The sequence below is a fragment of the Mobula birostris genome, chromosome 4, assembly GCF_030028105.1.
Source record: "Mobula birostris isolate sMobBir1 chromosome 4, sMobBir1.hap1, whole genome shotgun sequence".
Classification (NCBI taxonomy): Eukaryota; Metazoa; Chordata; class Chondrichthyes; order Myliobatiformes; family Myliobatidae; genus Mobula; species Mobula birostris.
This window is the reverse complement of record NC_092373.1, coordinates 74,492,784-74,505,122: the sequence shown is the minus strand read 5'-3', so window position 1 is coordinate 74,505,122 and position 12,339 is coordinate 74,492,784.

Genomic DNA, 12,339 nt, shown 5'->3' with positions numbered 1-12,339 from the left:
GGCATGCTGCCAAAAATCGCAGAATCCATTTGGAGGTGACCTTTGCTGCATACGTTGCAGTTTTTTTTAAACTTCACTAATTTGTTTGCTATTCCACAGCGGTCATGCTGTTTTTCATCATTTCAATGCCACTCCTTAATAAAGGTCATATATCAATGGTCATCAATACATTGATGCTGCTGAAGACCTTGTGTCATCGGATTCAAACCCCACTCTGAATATTTACTCTACAAAGAGACCCGGTGCAGGTTATAAGATTGCGGGCTGCTCGATTTGTCCTGCACACGGCAGGCTGAACGTCAGGTAACCCCAAACAGTCTGTAGTTTACTTCAAATTTGTTTCTTAAAACTATCCTAGTTCTAAAGAGCAGACAGACCAACATTGAATTCGCAAGTTAGCTAGCCGGTGGCACATTCCATTCCGCTGGAGATCCGTCTGCAGTTTCTGCCCTCATGGTATTCCCTGATGTTTGGGAAAATAAGCAAAAAAACACCTGCTAGATGAACTCAGCAGTTCATGCAACCCGATTGCTGCCAATCATAGATTCTATGCCAACCTTCTTGAGTAAAAACGGGTCGTTCCAGTTTGTTCTGTGATTCAGTATGCTCATAACTAAATTAATCACAACTACATTATGGTATTCCCTGATGTTTAGGCAAATAAGCACAAAAAACTGCCAGGGTAATTCAGCAGGTCAAGCCAATTATAAATGCTATGCCGACCTTCTTTCTCCGACATGAGCGTCAGGTCATTCCAGTTTATTCTGTAATTCAATAGATTCATAACTAAATTAATCACAGCTGCATTCTATCTAGCTGCCTTGGCTCTATATCCTTTTATACACTTGTATAACAAAACTGTCTACACCAGAATTAGTAACACGACTATTACTGAAGGAAATAGGTCCACACTTGCAGATCAGCGTGACGGAGATCAGAATTCCTTGTGCATTTCTGGTTAACTTGAGGAGGATGTGAAGATTGACAGGTTGTAGTTGCTGCTATGACGTGGTGCAGGGATACTTTCCTGAGATACTGCAGTCGGAGTGCTGAGAAGTATTCATTTACTGCTGCTACAGGATTTTCATATGTCGGCATGATGTGCTGCTGGAAGTGGAACGTTCACGGTGACACACCATACCCTTGCTATGCTTGATCTTTTGGTTCTGGATCTGAGCGGTGAGGTTGAATAAGATACCATGAGTTGATCCAGTATCTGAAGATGGCATGTACTGCAGCCACTGTCAGTGGTTGAGGTTTTTTTTTAATTTTATAAAAGTAAATTTATTCATTAATAAAAAAACATTGACAAGAACAAACCTTTTTATTCTTCTACCCTCAGACAATGCATTAAGTAGTATTCAGTTACATTTCCTAAAACCAGTAGCACTGTTGCTAATCTTGTGGACCCCTGCGGTGGTGCAGTACAGTACTACAATAATTGAGGAATTTCCTCACCCTGCCCAGCCCCTCCCTGTCCAGTAGCGGAAAACTCTATACTGTGGTCCTTCCCCACCGAGCTCCTGCGGTGACTGCAAGCAGATCCAGTTCGCCCTTCAACACGTACTCCTGCGGGCAGGAATGTGCCAGTCGGCAGCATTCCTCGACAGACATCTCGGTGTGCTGGCAGACCGAGAAATATTTAGGATACACCAGAGAGCGTTTTCCACTGAGTTACTGGTCTTCCAGCAACACTGTGTGTGTGTCATTGGGAACAGCCCATAGATCAGAGAGTCCTCTGTTACACAACTGCTCTGGATGAATAGTAACACGTATGTCTTTCTCCACATCCTCTTCACAAACTGCAAAATGGTGAATAACTGTCTCAAATTCAACAAAATTTTCTTATCAAAATACATATTCGCCAACGTATAAAACTCTGACATTCATATTCTTGAGTGCATTCTCAATAAATCCAATAATCACAAAATAATCAATGAAAGACCGCACCAATGGGGTGGATAACCAATGAAAAAAAGAGAACAAACTGCAGATACAAAAATTAGAAAAAAAATTAAATAAATAAGCAATAAATTTCAAGAACATGAGACGAAGAGTTCTTGAAAGTGAGTCCATAGCTTGTGGGAAAATTTCGGTGATGAGCAAGTGAAGTTATCTCCTTTGGTTGATGAGTCTGACGGTTGAGGGGTAATGACTGCTCCTGAACCTGGTTGTGTGAGTCCTGAGTACTTTCTTACTGATGGCAGTAGTGAGAAGAGTGCATGACCTGGAAGGTGGGGGTCTCTAATGAAGAATACTGCTTGCTTGCGACAGTAGATAAAAATATAGCAAACCTACAGCACAATACAGGCCCTTCAGCCCACAAGGCTATGCCAAACATGTACTTATTTTGCCCTCTATTTTTCTAAGCTCCATGTACCTATACAAGAGTTTCTTAAAAGACCCTATTGTTTCTGCCTCCACCACCATTGCCGGCAGCCCATTCCACACACCCACCACTCTCTACGTAAGAAACTTACCCTGACATCTCCTTTGTACCTACTTCTAATTAAAACTGTGCCCTCTCGTGTTAGCCATTTCAGTCCTGGAAAAAAAAGCCTCTGACTATCCACATGATCGATGCCTCTCATCACCTTATACACCCCTATCAGGTCACCTCTCAGTCTCCGTTGCTCCAAGGAGAAAAGGCTGAGTTCACTCAACTTATTCTTATGAGGCATGCTCCCCAATCCAGACAACACCCTTGTAAATATCCTCTGCACACTTTCTATAGTTTCTACATCCTTCCAGTAGTGAAGTGACCGGAACAGAGTACAGTACTCCAAGTGGGTTCTGACCAGGGTCCTATATAGCTGTAATATTACCTCTTGGCTTGAACTCAATTCCATGGTAGATGAAGGACAATACACCGTATGCCTTCTTAACTACAGAGTCAACCTGCTTAACAGCTTTATGTGTCCTATGGAACCAGACCCCAAGATCCCTCTGACCCTCCACATTGCCAAGAGTCTTACCATTAATACTATATTTTGCCATCATATTTGCCCTACCAAAATGAACCACCTCACACTTACCTGGGTTGAATCCATCTTGCACTTCTCAGCCCAGTTTTATATCCTATCGATGTCCTGCTGTAACCTCTGACAGCCCTCCACACTATCCACAACACCTCTAACCTTTGTGTCATCAGCAAATTTTCTCACCCATCCCTCCACTTCTTCACCCAGGTCATTTATAAAAATCACAAAGAGAAGGGGTGCCAGAACAGATCCCTGAGGCACACCACTGGTCACCGACCTCCATGCAGAATATAACCTGTCTACAACCACTTTTTGTCTTCTGTGGGCAAGCCAATTCTGGATCCACAAAGCAAGGTCACCTTGATCCCATGAATGGGGTACGTATCAGATGCCTTGCTGTAATCCATATACACTACATCTACACTGCTTTACCTTCATCCTCAAAAAACTTCAATCAGGCTCGTAAAGCATGATCTACCTTTGACAAAGCCTTGCTGACTATTCCTAATCATATTATGCCTCTCCAAATGTTCATAAATCCTACCTCTCATGATCTTCTCCATCAACTTACCAATCACTGAAGTTGTCATAAGGGGACGTTGGGAGCGGACCCAAGTGCAAGACACAGACACTGAAGTACTAGGAACAAGACAAGGTTTATCAAGAAAGCAAGGGGAGTCAGGAAGAAATGATGCTGGACATTGACACAGGCCCAGGACGAGACTAGGATGCAGGGCCTGGGCTAGGACTAGGAACTAGGAACAAGGAGCCTGGACAAGGACCCAGAACCTGGATCTTGGTTGGGACTCGGAACTGGAACCCGGGTCTAGGCTAGGACTCAGGACTAGGATCTTGGCAAGGACAGGACGTGGCTACAGGACTGGACATGGAACTCCTGCACAGGACGAGGCACATGGACAGGATGAGAACACAAAGCCTTGACTTGGACAGGACAAGGTTCTTGGACGTGGCTTGGACAGGTCGAGGAATCTCCAGCACAGGACATGGCTCTTGAACTAGATTTGGCTCGGCTCTTGGACTTGGCTTGGTTAGGCTCTTGGGTACGGAGCTGGGACTCCTTGGAGCGCAGGACCGGGACCCTTTCTAGGACGCAGGGCCAGGATGACTGCTGAGGGAACTGCTGAGGTAAACTGCCGAGGGACTCCTGGACTGGACGAGAACATGAAACCTTGACTTGGACAGGACTGGAACACGGTGCCTGGAACTAGGAACACAGGAACACAGAACACAGAGCTGGGACCCCTCCTTGGGAACAGGACCTAGGGCTGGGACTCTTCTTTGACATGGACGCTAAACACAGGGACACAAAGAGATAGTGCCAAACTCAACGATAGATTGTTCCTTATCTTGGTGTGGCAAGGCTCCGGTTTCACTCTGGTGGTTGAACTTGACGAGTCTTCAGAAGGGAAGGAAGGGAAGGGAATGGTCCAGAAAACAATCCCTGAATTGCAGAGATATTTATATGCCAGCCCGAAATGCGAATCAAGTGCCTTAATTAAGGCACCCAACAGAACAAGGGAGAAAACAGGAAAACCAGGAACAAGGATTGATGGACCAGACCATGAACTGGAATGCGGACTTTATGGACCGGACCATGACACCAGTGCGGGAGAGGACCTCAGAGTCTTTCCCTTTGCTCTAGGTGTTGCTGAAGAGTACTTCGCCATTTGTTGTGGTCATCTGCTGCATTCTCCCAGCACTCTGTGTTGATTTTTAAGGCTTTCATGTCACGCTTGCAGAGGTCCTTGAAGTGAAGCTGGGGTCTACCAACATTCCTCTTGACTGTTGCTAGTTCTCCATGGAAGATGTCCTTTGGCAGTCTTCCATCCTTCATACAACAGACGTGGCCCAGCAGCACAGTCTGTGTTGTCTTAAAAGTGTGAACATTGTGGGAAGTCCAGCTGTCATAGGTGGGCGTTGATGGAGGGGAGCGGACCCAAATGCAAGACGTAGACACTGAAATACTAGGAATAGGACAGGGTTTACCAAGAAAGCAAGGGGAGTCAGGAAGAAATGACGCTGGACATTGACACAGGCCCTGGACGAGACTAGGATGCAGGGCCTGGGCCAGGACTTGGACTAGAAACATGGGACCCGGACAGGGAACTAGGAACAAGGAGCCTGGACTAGGAACTCAGAATTCCAGAACCAGAGCCTGGACAAGGACCCGGAACCTGGGTCTTGGTTAGAACCTGGAACCTGGGTCGTGACTCGGAACCGGAACCCGAGTCTAGGCTAGAACTCGGGACTAGGATTTTGGCAAGGACAGGACATGGCTATAGGACTGGACATGGAACTCCTGCACTGGACGAGGCACATGGACAGGACAAGAGAACAAAGCCTTGACTTGGACAGGACGAGGTTCTTGGACGTGGCTTCGACAGGACGAGAGACTCCTGGACAGGATGAGGGAACTCCAGCACCGGGTGAGGTACTCCTGGGCTGGGTGAGGAACCTCCAGCACAGGATGTGGCTCTTGAACTAGATTTGGCTCAACTCTTGGACTCGGCTTGGTTAGGCTCTTGGGTACGGAGCCGGGACTCCTCCTTGGAGCACAGGGCCGGGACACTTTCAAGGAAGCAGGGCCGAGATGACTGCTGAGGATTCAGATGGGGATGATTCAGCACAGGATGAGAAATCTCTAGCACCAGGCTGGGCGAGGTACTCCTGGGCTGGGCAAGGACATGAAGCTCAGATTTGGACAGGGCAGGAACACAGTGCTTGGATTTGGTCTTGGAGCACAGGAACACAGAACCTTGGACTGGAGCACAGGAACACAGAGCCTTGGACCCCTCTTAGGGAACAGGACTTAGGGCCAGGGCTTTACACAGACACAGATGCTAAACACGGGGACACAAAGAGACAGTTCCAAACTCAACAATAGATAGTTCCTTATCTTGGCATGACAAGGCTCCGGTCTCACTCCAGCAGTTGAACTTGACAGTAATACAGGCAAGGTTGCAGAAGGAAACAATCCAGCAAACAATCCCTGGCTTGCAGAGGTATTTATGTGCCAGACCGAAATGAGAATCAGGTGCCTCAATTAAGGCACCCAACAGAACAAGGGAGAAAGCAAAAAAACCTGGAACAAGGATTGATGGACCGGACCGTGAACTGGACTTCACGGACCAGACCATGACAGAAGTAAGACTCACTGGTCTATAATTTCCTTGGCTATCTCTACTCCCTTTCTTGAATGAGGGAACAACATCTGCAACTTTCTAATCCTCTGGACCTTCTTCCGTCTCCATTGATGATGGAAAGATCATCGCCAGAGGCTCAGCAATCAAGTGAGTTGTCCTCAATGTTGGGGAGGGTCTTACCTCTGATGGACAGGGCCATATCCATTACTTTTTGTAGGATTGGGCATTCAAGAGCATTGGTATTTCCATACTAGGCAGTGATGCTACCAGTCAATATACTCTCCTCACTCCCATCACGTCCCCACTACAGTCATCTTGGGGATAGCGCACGGTGGGAATCAAGATCCAGGCATGCAGGACAGAAGTGAATGGGTGGCTCTGTCACCAGCAGCCAGGCAAGGTCTTGGTGCCTATTGCTGAGATTTGGTGATGAAGTGAATGTATTTGTGGATAAAGAGCGACTTTGCTCTGGATACGTTGAGCTTAAGGTTCCACTATACAAAATCACGCCAATGGAAAGTGTTTTTTCACATTTATGATTTTTATTTTAGGAATGGTCAAAGAGTTTTGCAAAGTCAGGAGGTCATGGGATATCCAGACATGAACCTGCTGAGTGCTATTTACCTTCAGTAATTATGCTTCTGGTTAAGTCGAATTGAATTGACTTTATTACTTACATCCTTCATATACATGAGGAGGAAAAATCTTAATGTTACATCTCCATCTAAATGTGCAATTCATCGTAATTTATAATAAGTAGTACGTACAACAGGACAGTCAATATAACATAGAAATACAGTTGTGTCAGCATGAATTAATCAGTCTGATGGCCTGGTGTGAGAAGCTGACCCGGAGCCTGTTGGTCCTGGCTTTTATGCTGCGGTACCGTTTCCCAGATGGTAGCAACTGGAACAGTTTCTGGATGGGATGACTTGGGTCTCCAGTGATCCTTCGGGCCCTTTTACATGCCTGTCTCTGTAAATGTCCTGAATAGTGGGAAGTACACATCTATAGATGTGCTTGTCTGTCTGCAGCACTCTCTGCAGGGCCCTGCGATTGAGGGAAGGACAGTTCCCAAACCAGGCAGTGATGCAGCAGTCAGGATGCTCTCAATTTTGCCCCTATAGAAAGTCCTTTGGATTTGGGTGCCCATACCAAGCTTCTTCAACCGTCTGAGGTGAAAGAGGCACTGTTGTGCCTTTTTCACCACACAGCCAGTAATTACGGACCATGTGAGGTCCTCGGTGATGCGTATGGCGAGGAACTTAAAGCTGGTCACCATCTCAACTCCAGATCCATTAATGGGTTAGCCTGTCTCCAGTCCTCCTGAAGTCGACAACCAGCTCCTTTGTTTTTGTGACATTGAGGGAGATGTAGTTTTCTTGACACCACTGTGTCAGGGTGGTGACTTCTTCTCTGTAGGCTGCCTCATTATTATTTGAGATTAGGCCAATCAGTGTAGTATCATCAGCAAATTTAATTAGCAGATTGGATCTGTGGGTGGCGACACAATCGTGGGTATACAGAGAGTAAAGGAGGGGGCGTAGTACACAGCCCTGAGGGGTACCTGTGTTGACGGTCAGAGGGGAAGAGGTGTTTGAGCCCACTCTTACCATCTGCCGGAGATCTGACAGGAAATCCAGGATCCAACTACACAAGGCAGGGTGAAGGCAGAGGTGGAGACATAATGTAAAGATTTTTACTCCTCATGTACATGAAGGTTGTAAGTGATAAGATCAATTCAATTCAATTCAATACAATTCAATTCAATTCAATTCAATTCACCTCTTCCCCAAGTTTCAATATCAGGACTTGGACTTGTATTGAAAACATAGAACATAGTACAGCACAGAACAGACCTTTTGGCCCACAGTGTAATACTTTGTAATTCTACCCACCTTTACCATTTAACATACCTACCACCCTCTGTGGTTGCTCAAGGCCGTTTTAAATTTTCCCCTCTTACCTTACCCTAAATGGATGCTGTGCAGTTTAAGCTGTCCCTGGCCTGTGAAAAAGGCAGAGATCAATTACCTTATCTGTTCTACTCATCATGGTATCTACCAGTACATTACCCTCCTCGATCTGGGGGAAAACGCCCAATCTATCCACTCAGTCTGTGTAACTCAAGCTCACCCACCTCAGAAATACTGTATCCGTGTGAAATTTCTTTCTATAGACTTTCCAGTTTAGTGACATCCTTCTCAAGGCTCGGTGACCAGACTGAACTGAAGTGGAAAATCCAAAAGCCCAGAAATCAGGTACATCATGACCTTAAGTGTAGGTTTGTGCAAATAAAATGGCGAAGGCATTTTAGGTTCTAGAAAAGCTGTAGCAACTTACTTCCCGAATTCAAAGTGCACTAAAACTCTTTATGTAATTTCGTCCTCTGGCCACCTAGTGGTGGACTCCTTACCACAGTCCACCATGGTAAGGAGCTGTGTGAAACGGCGGGAGGGGGAAAGAGGGCCAACAAGGTCCACGTTGAAGTGCTGAAACCGTCACTAGGGGACCTCAAAAGGTGCCAATGATGCCTGAACGTGTCAGTTCGTTTTTGTCTGCTGGCACACCGCACAGGCTGCAGTCCAATCACGCAAGTCCTTTTGAAGGCTGTGCCACACAAACTTTAGTGCACCCAGTTCCGGTGAGGCCTTCCGGCCTGGATGAGAGAGGCCACGTATGGAGCGAAGAACAGTCTGCTTCCAGGTTGTGGCCACAATGGGGTGAGGGTGACCAGCTGAGCCATCGCACAGAAGTGAAACCACAGCTTCCCCAAACTTAATGTCAGCCCACCCCAGCCTGTGACTGCTGTTCAGTAAGCCTGGATCTCTGGGTCAGCAACGTGTTTGGCTGCCATACCAGCATAGTCAACCCTTCTGCGTATAACCTCAATGGCTGGATATGAGATGCTACCAGCCATGGCATAACTTTTTCCCTTGATATGTTACATATCAGTTATGAACTTGAATATGTAGGCCAGGTGGCATCACTGCCATACAGGCAAAGGGTCTGATATTTTAGCCATCGCATGCATCCAGGGTTTGTGAAATGGCAACCTTCTAAAAGAAAACTGAAAAGGCACACAACCAGATGGAAACTGAGAAGCTCATGGTCAAATGAGCTTCCTTTCAGGGAGATGGAGCTGGTGGCAGCCGTCACACGCCCTGACCATCTGTTTGTGCACAGCACCCACAACATAGACTGAAGCCTCAGTATTAATGGCTATGTGTGCATTGGGGAGGGGGGCGGTAGGGTTGTTTTAGAAAGAGCTCATTTGGTATCATTAAATTCCCCGGTCATGTCCACTGACTAGTCAAACACATGATTAGTGATATTGCATTTTAGCACACTCTACAGGGGAAGCATAAGTTCAGCAGCTTGTGGAACGAAACAGTGATAGAAATTCACCATGCATAAAAAATCCTGTAGTCTTCAATAGTGTGGGGCGGTAGGAACTCCGTAATAGTGGCTACTTTTGACGGGAGGGGTTTCGCACCTTCAGTGGAGATGTGATGACCAAGGAAGTTAACAGCTGACAACCCAAACTGGCATTTAGCAGTGTTAATAATCAACCCGTGTTGGCTTAAGAGCTCAAAAAGTGTGTGGAGATGAAATATGTGCTCAGATTTGGATGCGCTGGCAACAAGCATGACATTCAAGTGAATTAAAAGAAAACCTAATTTTTAAAATACAGAGTCCATTAGCCATAGGAAAGTCTGTCCTGCATTCTTCATCCCAAATAAGACCAGAAGACCATAAGATATAGGAGCAGAGGTAGGCCATTCAGCCCATTAAGTCTGCTCCACCATTCAGTCATGGGCTGATCCAATTCTACCAGTCATCCCCACTCCACTGCTTTCACCCCATACCCTTCGATGCCCTGGCTAATCAAGAATCTACGTATCTATCTCAACCTTAAATACACTCAATGACGTAGCCTCCATAGCTGCTCCTGGCAACAAATTCCACAGATTTACCCACCCTCTGACTAGTAGCAAGATGCAGAAACACGAAGAGGCCAAATGGGGTGATCACAGTTGTTTTGGGAATGTCCTCTGAGAACACAGGCACCTGATGATAGCCCTAACTAAATTGACTTTAGAAAAATTAACTTTCTGGTTAAATGTTCCAAAAAGTCTTGGATATGTGAGACCAGTTTATGATTGGCATGGTGACCTCATTAAGGCATCAGTAATTGTTACATGGGCAGCAAACACCATTGGGCCTAGGGACAATATGGAAAGGCAAAGTGCAGTGACTACTCAACCAACATATAATGCCAAGTCTCGCCATGTTGGCAAACTCAACCTTCACGGTTGCCAGTTTTTCTGGGTCTGGTCTACACGCATGGGCATGGACTGCTGAGCTAGTTGTAGAAATGTGGTGCTCCATCTCATGTTTTGTGACTGTAGTGGAGAATGTGGGCTTTGGGAGTTCGCCCAGTGGTTGTGTAAACTCACATCCAGTGGTGCATGCACCTGACAGAGTTGTTGTGGGGAACTTAGTGGGGAAAGAAGGTAATAGAACATAGAACATAGAAATTTACAGCACATTACAGGTCCCTTGGCCCACAATGTTGTGCCAGCCTTACCATAGCTGAGGCCAAGCAAGGAGAACAACTATTTGGTGCGCTCAGACTTTGATAGTTGAAAAGTCTGTAAAAGGTGAATTTTCAGCAATCGTTATTTATTGTGTTCAAGCAGACTCACCACTCTCGCAGCCATGGAGTTGCTGAGCGACACTACTACATAGAAGTATCTGGTGTTCTCGGCGGAGATTTCAGGTTTATTATCACCGGCATGTGATGTGAAATTCGTTAACTTAGCAGCAGCAGTTCAATCTAGCAGAGAGAAAAAATAAATAAATAAAATAAAATAATATCAATAACAAATAAACAAGTAAATCAATTATGTTTATTGAATAGATAGGCAGTATCCATTATTAAGAACCTCCAGCACCCAAGGCATGATCTTTTCTCACTGTTACCATCAGGCAGGAGATACAGAAGCCTGAAGACACACACTCAGCGATTCTAGTAGGACCACAAGTTATAATCCCCGGGGGAATGGACAGGTGGAGAAGGAGAATGCCACGGTGTGGAAAGCCACACGTTTAGCCCTCTGAGCAATAAATACTCCCCGATGGTTGAGATGGTTCACTTACTTCATGCGAACCCCCAGTATGCCTATGTGGTTTTACCTGATGGGCGGGAGGACACGGTCTCCATCCGCAACCTGGCGCCCGCAGGAGCACCGGGCCCCGACCCTGAACACTCCATGGTGACTATTAACCCAGTATCCACCAATATATATATATACGCACCAGACACCGCGCACTCCAAGCCCTACACAGACACCACATGACACTCCCATACTGGGCGCGACACACATGCACAAGGGATTACCGATGCCTAATGTGCTGACACCTCAAATCAGGCCAGAGCCAGCACAACCACCGTCGCCAGTGCAATCACCACCGTTGTTACGCAGATCACAGCGATGGACTCAACCGCCTGATAGACTTGACCTGTAAATATACTTGTATTAAATATTGTCAGTCACTTCACCCTGCGGGACTCTTTTTTTAAAAAAAAGGAGGGGTGAATGTGGTAAACCATATATATATGTTGTAACTGGGTTACCTGTCTGGACACGCCCCTCTGCTGACTGCCCCTGTGGCTCCCCCCACAGACCCCTGAATAAAGGCGATTTCGCCATTGCTCCTCTTCCCCAGTCCAGGGGCAGATACTCAGCATGCTGGAGGTCACATTTCACTGCAAATAAAAGCCTTTCAGTATTAACCCTACTTCCAGTCTTTTGGAGTTATTGATGGTGCATCACCTCAAGACCCCAAGCCTGTCTCCAAGCCTCAAGCCTCAAGACCCCAAGCCTGTCCCCAAGCCTCAAGCCTCAAGACCCCAAGCCTGTCTCCAAGCCTCAAGCCTCAAGACAGCAGCCTCCAGTCCTGCAGTCATGTCATGTCCTTGCCTGGTTCTGGGGCCCCAGCCCGATGCAAGACCCAGGTCCTGCATCCTTGTCCTGTTCCTAGTACTTCAGTGTCTGTGTCTTGCATTTGGGTCTGTTCTCGATGCCTCCTTTGTGACAATGAATCCCTGAAAACAGTCCAGTCCACCAATTCAAAGCAGTCCCTTAGGCACTTCTGTCCTTCCCTTGTCCAAATCTTCTTGGTCCTCA